This window comes from Arachis hypogaea, chromosome 19 (genome assembly GCF_003086295.3).
Source record: "Arachis hypogaea cultivar Tifrunner chromosome 19, arahy.Tifrunner.gnm2.J5K5, whole genome shotgun sequence".
Lineage (NCBI taxonomy): Eukaryota > Viridiplantae > Streptophyta > Magnoliopsida > Fabales > Fabaceae > Arachis > Arachis hypogaea.
The window spans coordinates 111,913,180-111,925,552 of record NC_092054.1 but is presented as its reverse complement, the minus strand read 5'-3'; the positions used below and the strand labels follow the sequence as shown (position 1 = coordinate 111,925,552).

The 12,373-nt window shown below is 35.8% G+C and overlaps 2 non-coding genes across 2 annotated transcripts; one reads left to right on the top strand and one right to left on the bottom strand.

The window, feature by feature from the left end:
• The first annotated feature begins 1,104 nt into the window (after positions 1–1,104).
• Positions 1,105–1,212, top strand: LOC112780285 (small nucleolar RNA R71). The gene has a single exon (XR_003191132.1). It is a non-coding gene; the product is annotated as a small nucleolar RNA R71 (small nucleolar RNA).
• Positions 1,213–11,382: 10,170 nt separating this feature from the next.
• Positions 11,383–11,490, bottom strand: LOC112781701 (small nucleolar RNA R71). Its single transcript, XR_003192460.1, has one exon. It is a non-coding gene; the product is annotated as a small nucleolar RNA R71 (small nucleolar RNA).
• Between the last annotated feature and the right edge of the window lie 883 nt (positions 11,491–12,373).

The window sequence follows — 12,373 nt, the reverse complement described above, 5'->3', positions numbered from 1 at the left end:
TGAGGCAATGTCAGTTGATTCAGATCACTTAGTTCATTGATGAACAAGGGAGGTTCAACTTCCCAAGTATCAATGCCAAATAATTTGGCATTCAGCTTCATGATTGCACCAAGAAACTTGGCTGTTTGCTCTTCAGTGACATCCTCATTCTCTTCAGAAGAGGAATACTCATCAGAGCTCATGAAGGGCATAAGGAGGTTTAATGGAATCTCTATGGTCTCTAGATGAGCCTCAGAGTCCTTTGGTTCCTCAGAGGGAAGCTCCTTATTGATCACTGGACGTCCCAGGAGGTCTTCCTCCTTGGGATTCACGTCCTCTCCTCTCCTCATTGGGTTCGGCCATTTTGGTTATGTCAATGGCCTTGCACTCTCCTTTTGGATTTTCTTCTGTATTGCTTGGGAGAGTGCTAGGAGGGATTTTAGTGATCCTTTTACTCAGCTGGCCCACTTGTGCTTCCAAATTTCTAATAGAAGACCTTGTTTCATTCATGAAACTCACGGTGGCCTTAGATAGATCAGAGACTAAGTTTACTAAGCTAGATGGGTTCTGCTCAGAATTCTCTGTCTGTTGCTGAGTGGATGATGGAAAAGGCTTGCCATTGCTAAACCTGTTTCTTCCACCATTATTAAAGCCTTGTTGAGGCTTTTGATCCTTCCATGAGAAATTTGGATGATTTCTCCATGATGGGTTATAGGTGTTTCCATAAGGTTCACCTAAGTAATTCACCTCTGCTATTGCAGGGTTTTCAGGATCATAAGCTTCTTCTGCATAAGAAGATGCCTCTTGAGTACTGTTGGATGCAGCTTGCATTCCATTCAGACTCTGAGAAATCATATTGACTTGTTGAGTCAACATTTTGTTCTGAGCCAATATGGCATTCAGAGTATCAATTTCAAGAACTCCCTTCTTCATAGGCGTCCCATTACTCACAGGATTCCTTTCAGAGGTGTACATGAACTGGTTATTAGCAACCATGTCAATGAGTTCTTGAGCTTCTGCAGACGTTTTCTTTAGGTGAATGGATCCACCTGCAGAAGTATCCAATGACATCTTAGATAACTCAGACAGACCATCATAGAATATATCCAGGATGGTCCATTCTGAAAGCATGTCAGAAGAACACTTTTTGGTCAGTCCTTTGTATCTCTCCCAAGCTTCATAGAGGGATTCACCTTCTTTCTGTCTGAAAGTTTGAACATCCACTCTAAGCTTGCTCAGCTTTTGAGGAGGAAAGAACTTGGCTAGGAAAGCCTTGACCAGCTTATCCCAAGAGTTCAGGCTATCCTTAGGTTGAGAGTCCAAGCATACTCTAGCTCTGTCTCTTACAGCAAAAGGGAAAAGCATGAGCCTGTAGACTTCAGGATCTACTCCATTAGTCTTAACAGTATCACATATCTGTAAGAATTCAGTTAAGAACTGAAAAGGATCTTCAGATGGAAGTCCATGAAACTTGCAGTTCTGCTGCATCAGAGAAACTAATTGAGGTTTCAGCTCAAAGTTGTTTGCTCCAATGGCAGGAATGGAGATGCTTCTTCCATGTAAATTGGAATTTGGTGCAGTAAAGTCACCAAGCATTCTCCTTGCATTGTTGTTGGGTTCGGCTGCCATCTCCTTTACTTGTTCGAAATTTTCAATCAAGTTGTCTCTAGATTGTTGTAATGTAGCTTCTCTTAATTTCCTCTTCAGAGTCCTTTCAGGTTCTGGATCAGCTTCAACAAGAATGCCTTTTTCTCTGTCCCTGCTCATAAGAAAGAGGAGAGAAAAAGAAAAGAAGAAGAATCCTCTATGTCACAGTAAAGAGGTTCCTTATTGTTAGTAGAAGAAGAGAAGAAGAAGAAAAAATTCGAACACAGATAGAGGAGGGGGTTCGAATTTGGTGAGTGATGTGAGGAAGAGATGTTAGTAGATGAATAAATAAATAGAATAAGATGAGAGAAAAGGAGAATTTTCGAAAATTATTTTTGAAAAAGAGTTAGTGATTTTCGAAAATAGTTTTTGAAAAATGTTAGTAATTTTCGAAAATTAAGATTTAAAAATTGAAATAATTACTTAATTAAAAAAAGTTTTAAAAAAGAGGGAGATATTTTCGAAAATTAGAGAGAGATAGAGTTAGTTAGGTAGTTTTGAAAAAGATAAGAAACAAACAAAAGTTAGTTAGTTGAAACAAATTTTGAAAATCAATTTTTGAAAAGATAAGAAGTTAGGAAGTTAGAAAAGATATTTTGAAATCAAATTTTTGAAAAAGATATGATAAGAAATTAGTTTTTGAAAAAGATTTGATTTTTAAAATCACAATTAATGACTTGATTCACAAGAAATCACAAGATATGATTCTAGAACTTAAAGTTTGAATCTTTCTTAACAAGTAAGTAACAAACTTGAAATTTTTGAATCAAAACATTAATTGTTATTGTTATTTTCGAAAATTTGATATAAAAATAAGAAAAAGATTTTTGAAAAATATTTTTATAATTTTCGAAAATAACTAAGAAAAATGAAAAAGATTTGATTTTTGAAAAAGATAAGATTTTTAAATTGAAAATTTGATTTGACTCATAAAAACAACTTGATTTTAAAAAATTTTAAAAAAGTCAAATCTAATTTTCGAATTTATGAGAGAGAAAGGGAAAGATATTTTTTTATTTTTGAATTTTTAATGAAGAGAGAGAAAAACAAGAAAAATGATGCAATGCATGAGAATTTTATATCAAAATATGTGATGCTTGCAAGAATGCTATGAATGTCAAGATGAACACCAAGAACACTATGAAGATCATGATGAACATCAAGAACACATTTTTGAAAAATTTTTAATGCAAAGAAAACATGCAAGACACCAAACTTAGAATTCTTTAATGCTTAGACATAAAGAATTCAGGAATGCATATGAAAAACAAGAAAAGACACAAAACATGCAAATACAAAGATCAAACAAGAAGACTTACCAAGAACAACTTGAAGATCATGAAGAACACTATGAATGCATGAAAATTTTCGAAAAAAATGCAAGATGCATATGCAATTGACACCAAACTTATGATATGACTCAAGACTCAAACAAGAAACACAAAAAATATTTTTGATTTTTATGATTTTCGAATTTTTTTTGGATTTTTCGAAAAATTAATTGAAAAAGAAAAATAAGGATTCCAAATTTTTTTTTAATATGAATTCCAGGAATCTTGCATTCTTAGTCTAAAGCTTCAGTCCAGGAATTAGACATGGCTCACCAGCCAGCCAAGCTTTCAATGAAAGCTCCGGTCCAAAACACTAGACATGGCCAATGGCCAGCCAAGCTTCAGCAAGATATCAGAATATACTGCTCATTACTTATCAAATATGTAACTTGCCTTTATGCTGATGGTTTGCAAGCCTCAGTCCAAAAGAATTTAGACATGGCTTTGCAGCCAGCCAGGCTTCACATGCTTCATGAAACACTAGAATTCATTCTTAAAAAAAATTTTGAAGCCATAGAATAATTTATTTTTGAAAACATTTTTTTTTTGAAAACAAAAGAAAAATTTTTTAAAGATATTTTTTTTGAAAAATTTTTGAAAACAAAACAAAAAGAAAATTACCTAATCTGAGCAACAGGATGAACCGTTAGTTGTCCAAACTCGAACAATCCCCGGCAACTGCGCCAAAAACTTGGTGTTGTTGCCAGATCCAAACTTGGCACTGATGTTACCGGACCAAAAGCTTGCCGAAAACTCAAACAATCCCCGGCAACGGCGCCAAAAACTTGGAGCGCAGAAATTGTGATTACACTTTGATTATGTAAAATTCATCGCTCTTTCTTTCCCTGGTAATGGCGCCAAACACATGATGCCAATACCATGGTTCACAACTTCGCACAACTAACCAGCAAGTGCACTGGGTCGTCCAAGTAATACCTTACGTGAGTAAGGGTCGAATCCCACGGAGATTGTTGGTATGAAGCAAGCTATGGTCACCTTGTAAATCTCAGTCAGGCGGATATCAAATGGTTATGGAGTTTTCGAAAATAATATAATAAAATAGGGATAGAAATACTTATGTAAATCGTTGGTGAGAATTTCAGATAAGCGAATAGAGATGCTTTCGTTCCTCTGAATCTCTGCTTTCCTGGTATCTTCATCCAATCAGTCTTACTCCTTTCTATGGCTGGCTTTATGTGATACATCACCATTGTCAATGGCTACTTTCGGTCTTCTCTCGGGAAAATGATCCAAATGCCCTGTCACGGCACGACTAATCGTCTGGAGGCATCACCCTTGTCAATGGTTTCATCTTATCCTCTCAGTGAAAATGGTCAACGCACCCTGTCACGGCACGGCTATTCATCTGTCGGTTCTCGATCATGCTGGAATAGGATTTACTATCCTTTTGCGTTTGTCACTACGCCCAGCAATCGCGAGTTTGGAGCTCATCACAGTCATTCAATCATTGAATTCTACTTGGAATACCACAGAAAAGGTTTAGACCTTCCAGATTCTCTTGAATGCCGCCATCATTCTAGCTTACACCACGAAGATTCTGATTAAGAGATCTAAGAGATACTCATTCAATCTAATGTAGAACGGAAGTGGTTGTCAGGCACGCGTTCATAGGGAATGATGATGATTGTCACGTTCATCACATTCAGATTGAAGTGCGAATGAATATCTTGGAAGCGAAATAAGATGAATTGAATAGAAAACTGTAGTACTTTGCATTAATCTTTGAGGAACAGCAGAGCTCCACACCTTAATCTATGGAGTGTAGAAACTCTACCGTTGAAAATACATAAGTGATAACGGAGTTTATTGGTCTCGGCCCCAGAGGGGAACCGGAGTAACCAAGACTACTATGATTCGAAGATAAAACTCAGGATGTCAAATACAATAGTGAAATGTCCTATTTATAATAAACTAGCTACTAGGGTTTACAGAAGTAAGTAATTGATGCGTAAATCCACTTCCGGGTCCCACTTGGTGTGTGCTTGGGCTGAGCATGAATGTTACATGTGCAGAGGTCCTTCTTGGAGTTGAACGCCAGCTTTTGTGCCAGTTTGGGCGTTCAACTCTGGTTTTGGCTCCTTTTCTGGCGCTGGATGCCAGATTTAGGCAGAAAGCTGGCGTTTGAACGCCAGTTTGCGTCATCTATTCTTAGCCAAAGTATGAACTATTATACATTGCTGGAAAGCCCTGGATGTCTACTTTCCAACGCAATTGCAAGCGCGCCATTTCAAGTTCTGTAGCTCCAGAAAATCCACTTTGAGTGCAGGGAGGTCAGAATCCAACAACATCAGCAGTCCTTCTTCAACCTCTGAATCTGATTTTTGCTCAAGTCCCTCAATTTCAGCCAGAAAATACCTGAAATCACAGAAAAATATACAAACTCATAGTAAAGTCCAGAAATGTAAATTTAACATAAAAACTAATGAAAACATCCCTAAAAGTAACTAGATACTACTAAAAACATACTAAAAACAATGTCAAAAAGCGTATAAATTATCCGCTCATCAGTATCCAAAGAAAAAGTTTTTTTTTACTCTGTGAATGGGAAAGAAAAAAAAGGAGAAGCGATGTCAGCCTGCATCCATGGAGGGTGATCAATTGAGGAAGATGTTATCCCCAGAAACGAAGACCTAGGTTTCTGTGAGAGGGATAAAGCCGCTGAAGGGTTGATGTGGCGGAGGGTCAACACTGGAAACCCTATACGATTGAAGTTGCGGCGTCGTGTCTTATCCCGCGTTGGTTGCGTATTACCGTCAACCGCTCCGTCGAAGGCCGGACTGGAGGCTGCTGCTGTTCTAGTTGGGGTCTCATCATAGGTATGAATTTTGTTGTTTTTGCTCTGTTGCATTATGTTGTATCCAAAATGGTGTATTGCTTCTTGCTCTATGTGGTTCAAGCATTGGCTGTGTTGAATTGATTAGAATCCATAAATTTGTTCATAAATTCCCTTTTGCTGTTTTTGGTTTTCGAACTCGCCTAGGATCATGAGTAGCTGGTTTATCCGTCTCTGTCTTTGTGAACTTTACTTTCCTTGTCACAGCGCTTTCAACCAGACTTGGTTGCCTACTTTTCGTTAACATTTAACTTCCTTCGGACTTTCTGCCTTTTGAATTTCTATCAATGGAATGCCCAGTTGTATCGGTTAACCGTAGTACTGAATGCTGGTAGTAATAGACTTATGGGATCATTTACACTTGCTTAGTCTGACTCAAATTTGTTATCCCTTTTTTCTCTTTTTATGTGTAACGTTGTAGTGTTCCTGCCATTCCATGGATAGCCATTGTATAGAATACACGAAGTCATTCATGTACCCGATGGATAACCATTGTGTATTCATCACCGCTAGTGCCTTATACTACATTTCAACAAAGGAGAGTTACTTGTAAGCACATATTAAACAGGAGCAGGTCCTCATCAGTTATTTTTCACTTTTATCAGTTTTATTGGTTTCTTCAACTAAATCATTTGTATATTTACCTTGTTTAGTAATAATTCTTCTTAAACATTCCCTTCTAACTGATTCTGTTGTTGCAGAGAAAGAGGAGCCCGAGCACTGGAAGAGAGGTTGGCTGCTGCGTGCATTGCTGGAGAGTCACAAAAGAGAGATACTGCAAAAAATATATAATTCCTCAGCTTTTGTAAATTGGGATCGGTTCAGTCAATATGAAACTATTACAAGTGACCTTTTCGGAGGGGGTACATTAGTTACAACATTTTTGTGTAGTTATGTAACATTTTTATGTGCATTTTCCGTTGGACAGTGATATTTGTGAATCATAATGTTTTTTCTTTCTTCTGTCGGATAAATATAATCGACTCACATATGTACTTAACCAACATATAGAATAAAAAGATTCGTTGTATTTGTTATACCCATATCAATAGTAACTTTCTCATGCATCTAAGTTTTTGCTCTCCTTGGTTGTTTTGTTAGCGGTAACCTGGCATATTAGGTATTCTTTTTTTTTTTTTTGAAAAATAAATCAATTGTGTACCATGTTACATGGTTTTTGGAAAATATTTCATCCTGCTGATTGGTGAAAAATTATAATGTTTAAAAGAAAATTTGCATCTATATTTTAATGGGTTAATACTCAAATTAGTCCCTGAAAGATCACGCGATCTTCACTTTCGTCCCCGAATAATTTTTTTAATCAAATTAGTCCCTAAAAGATAAAATGTAAGTCAAAATAGTCCTTCCGTCAGTTGGACAATGACGTGTCACGTTAAGTGACACGTGACATGATGACGTGGTACGCCACGTGTCACTTGACATGTAAAAAAGTTTTTTATAGTCAAAATAGTCCTTGAAAGTCCAAACGTAAGTCATTTTCATACCTCAAATTTTAAAAATTAGTCAAACTAGTCCTTATATAATTTTTTTATAATATTAAATTTATAATAGTTTTTTATACTACTAATTTTAATATTATTTTTTAAACCTTAATAAACAAAATTCTCTTTACATAAAATAATAAAAATAATTAAATTTTTATAAAGTTATTTTGTCATTTGTATTTTAAAATTTTACATTTTCAAATTGTAATTTTTATGTGAATTTTTTTATTTAAATGAGTTTATCAAATTATTGTTGATTATATATTTAAAAATTTTAATATTTTAAATTTTACTAAATAATATAGTAATTATTTTAAATTTTAAATCTTTTAAATTTTTTAAAATTATAATTTTTATTATTGTTTAATTTATATAGTAACACTCAATAATTGAAAAACTGATTTATGGAATTACTTTTTGAATCTTAATATTCTAATATAATTTTTAAATATTTCATTTAAAACAAAAGGAATTTTATTTTAATACGAAGCATATCTATTTATATAGTGGTATAACTTTGTTTAGGTTAACATACACAAATTTTGATTTTGAGCATATAACTTTGTTTAGGTTAATAAATACATACATTTCAATTTTGAGTATATATATATATATATATATATATGTATTCCAGCAAAATGTAATAATGTTAGAAAAAGGTTTTAGAATAGAAAAGAAAAAGAGAGATTTTGAGAAGAATTAAAGGAGAGAGATAATTTTATTGAAAAAAATTTTAAGAAGAAAAGATACAATTTTTTTTTTTTTTTTTTTACCAAAGATATGAAACTCGAACCCGCAACCTCTTAATTGAGTATGGGGAGATTATGCCATTTGAGCTATAGCTCATTGGTGAAGAAAAGATACAATTACTAATGCTTTGTTTGTCAATTACATTTCTATTAAAATTAGTAGTATCAAAAAATATTTCAAATTTAATATTATGAAGAAAAAATAAAAAAAATTATATAAGGACTAGTTTGACTAATTTTTAAAATTTGAGGGATGAAAATGACTTACGTCTGGACTTTCAAGGACTATTTTGACTATAAAAAACTTTTTTACATGTCAAGTGACACGTGGCATGCCTCGTGTCACTTGCCTGCCACGTGGCGTGCCACATCATCATCCCATTGACGAAAGGACTAATTTGACTTACATTTTATCTTTCAGGGACTAATTTGATTAAAAAAATCATTCGAGGACAAAAATAAAGATCGCGTGATCTTTCAGGGACGAATTTGAGTATTAACCCATATTTTAATTAAGACAACCACGCAATCCAATTCTGAGAAAGTAGAGTTGCTTGGAATAAAATGGTCTCTTAAGTTTTAACACGGCTTCATAATCAAGATTAGACCCCAAAACTTGTATAAGCAAGTACAGTCCTTATCGAAAAGATTGCAATGCTAAGTCTCAGAGTCAGGACATAATGCTATAGAATTTCATCTACGTTTCTACCTAAATAATGAACCTAAAGAATGTAAATGTTGCTTTAGTGGACAGAGAATAGCATATTCTAGACCAGAGTTAAGATTGCATATTGTAGAACATAATTCATAAAGAAGAGGAAGAAAATATTTATTAGAATATTCTTAAATCTCAAACCTTATGATAGTTCATTGAAAGGCAATACATGTTTAAAAAAATTTCACAAACAAAAAGCACACTGGCTCCATTTTGTAACTCCAAAATGAATGGACAAACGGGAATGAGTAACCTATATTTGGTTGAAGAGAGTTAACAAATTGATAAGCATAACATAAGGTTGCTTAATCCCCGGCTTTTCTGTATTCTGTCTTCAGTTCATAAATGCCTTGATTAGTTCCTTTATTATTATAGACACACAGATCTTTAAGTATATCTTTCAGAAATTGCTGCAGAAAAAAGTGTGTTAGATCCAACACATCAGTTATATAAGGCACTTGATGAACCACTATTTTATGATTTATATTGTGTTTAATTGTGTGGTTTTATCATGATCCTTACCCACTTATTCATTAAATTAGCATGCATTTAGATTTCCTTCCTGAACTTATTACATGTTTGAAAACTGCTTCCTAGAGACTTTAATTATTTATTTTTAATTCTCCTTTATTCCATTCGATGCCGTGATCTGTGTGTTGAGTGTTTCAGACTTTACAGGAAATAAATGAGTTGGAGATTGGAAAGGAAGCTAGCAAATATGGAAGGAAGACAAGAATTTGAGGAGATAACTAACGAGAAGTGACGCGGTCGCATGGCTCACGCGACCGCGCGAAGGAGAGCAAATCGCAGTGACGCGGCCGCATGGCTCACGCAGCCGCGCGGATTGGAAAAGCTCTGGCGATGCGGTAGGGTGGACGACACGAACGCGTGGCGAGGAAAAGCGCGAATGACGCGTCCGCATGGATGACGCGATCGCGTGACATGTGCGATCTGCATAATCTGTAGAATTCGTTGGGGGCGATTTTGGACCCTATTTCGACCCAGTTTTTGGCCCGGAACAGTAGACTAGAGTCAGAGAACATGCAGAAACAAATAACACATTCATTCAGAGACAGTTTTAGATCTAGTTTTTACTCTCTTATGTTTTTCTCTGTAGGTTTTAGAATTTTAATTTTCAATTGGTCTTAGCATTGGAACATTGAGAAGAGTTATTTCCTCATCAAGACTTCGTCATTCTAGTTCGTTTTCTCAACTTGGTTTTATTCTTCCATGTTCCTTGTTTTGTTCAATTTTGTTATTTGAATACTTTTATGATTAATTAATGCAAGGATTATTTCTTTTTAATTCAATTTCAATTCCAATAATCATGTCTTCTTTTAATTCCCTTTCATGTGCTATGAATTTATTATTTACAATGTGTTAGTAGTTTCTTTACTTGATGGGGAGTTGATTAAAAGGAACTCTTGAGTTGGAAGGATTGAAGGAAAAATTTGTAATTGGGTTAAATGTTAGATTGTTATCCTGTCACCAATGCCAATCCCTTTGAACTAAGTGGGTTGCAACTTGTGAACAAATCTGGCATTCCAACTTGTTTGACTTTCCCTTACCTAGTAAAGGATAACCAAATAGAACAACCATTAATTATAAATTAATCTTACAATCACTCCATCAATAGTAGAAATTCCAACCAATCAACTCCCAGTCAAGGCTTTTATTCATATTATTTAAATTTCCTCAATTTACATTCCAATTTACTTATCTCAACTTCTTGGAACATCTGATTAATAAGATAGCACACTTTTCTGCAACTCGTTGGGAGACGACCTGGGATTTTTAATTTAAACTCCCAGTAATTTTTAATTTAAACTCTCTGTGACATACTTTTAAATTGATAGGCAGATTTTCGGTGAGTTAAGAACTATAATTGCAACTAACCATTTTAATAATTTTTAATTCACCAGCTTCTGCGTCTCATGAATTTTTGGCGCCGTTGCCGGGGAGTTGCAATAGAGTGCTAATTTTATTAATTAGAATTTATTTATTTTCATTTTATTTTATTTTGCTACTATGAGCTGCATGTTTCTTCCGTCAAATGACGCGTTCACTTCCTGATCCGCGCTTGCTAATATTCGATCCTGAAATTGAAAGGACAATTTCACGAATAAGGCGAGAACAGCGTCGGTTAGCCCGCTCTGAGGGCGGATCTAAAAGTGAATCTGAGGAAGAAACCAGCCCCCGTTCTACTGATTCGGTTGTTTTACGTGCAGAAAACATGGCAGCTAGGAGAGTTACCATCCAGGAGGAAGGAGCCCCTGATTTTACAATGTAACCGTTTCAAGCGCATCATCCGGCGGTAGCTACAGATTTTGAAATAAAGCCCGCACTGCTAAATTTGATGCCCAAGTTTCATGGCCTACCTGCTCAAGAGCCTATCAAGCACTTGAGAGATTTCCAGGCAGCCTGTTCTACTGTCAGGCGTGATGGCACTGATGAAACTTCAATTCTGCTGAAAGCTTTTCCGTTTTCTCTTGAGGGAAAAGCAAGAGAGTGGTACTACACTCAACCTCTAGCAAATGTATCCAACTGGGATACACTCAGAAAGGAGTTTCTGGAGAAATTCTTTCCATCTGAAGTTACTGATAAGCTAAGGAAGGATATCTCCACAATTGTTCAGGATGACAATGAGACTCTCTTTGAATACTGGGAGCGCTTCAATAATCTTTTGGAAGCATGCCCCCACCACATGATTGACAAGATCATGCTACTCAGCTATATTATACAGGGTATGAGGCCCCAAGATAAGACCATACTGGAAAGTGCCAGCAATGGGTCTATGAAGAAGTACAAGACCACTGATGAAGCTTGGCAATTGATCAGTGATTTAGCTGAATCCACTAGGAACCACAGACAAAAGCAAGGCCGTTCAAAAGCTATTGCAGAAGTATCTTCTAGCAGAGAGACTGCTGCTCTAACTCAAGGCATCTATGAAATGACCAACTTGCTGAAACAAATGCAGTTGAATCAACAAGCTCAGCAAGCTCAACCTCCTCTACCACAGCAAAACCAACAACTAGTCCCACAAAGAATTTGCGAAATTTGTGCTGATTATAGCCATTACACCGATGAATGCCCGTAGCTCCAACAAGAAGACAACATGGTGGCATCCACTCACAACTTCTATGACCGCCCCAACCAAGGGTACAATCAAAGTGAAAATAATAACCATGGATGGCAGAACAATTCAAACTAGAATTGGAGGGACAATAATAACAGAGGAGGCAGAGATAATCAGGAAAATCAGAGGTGGAACAATAACAATAACAGGCAGCAAAATCAACCTTACAGAGCACCTCACCTGAGGCAGAACCAAGGACCATAGAACAATCAGCAGCAGACCTCTCAATTTACTCATTCTTCGTTATCTTCTAATGAAGATCTACTACAATCTTTTGAGAAAAGACAACAAACCATGGAAAACAACATCATGAATAGTATTAACGCCGGTCTGAATGGTCTCACCTCTACTCTGCAAGCTTTTATGACACAGCTTGGATCAGCACAAAATTCCAGTAACCAACCTTCAAGCACCACTGGAATCCGCTCTCAACCATTACCCAATCCAAAGGGAGGCA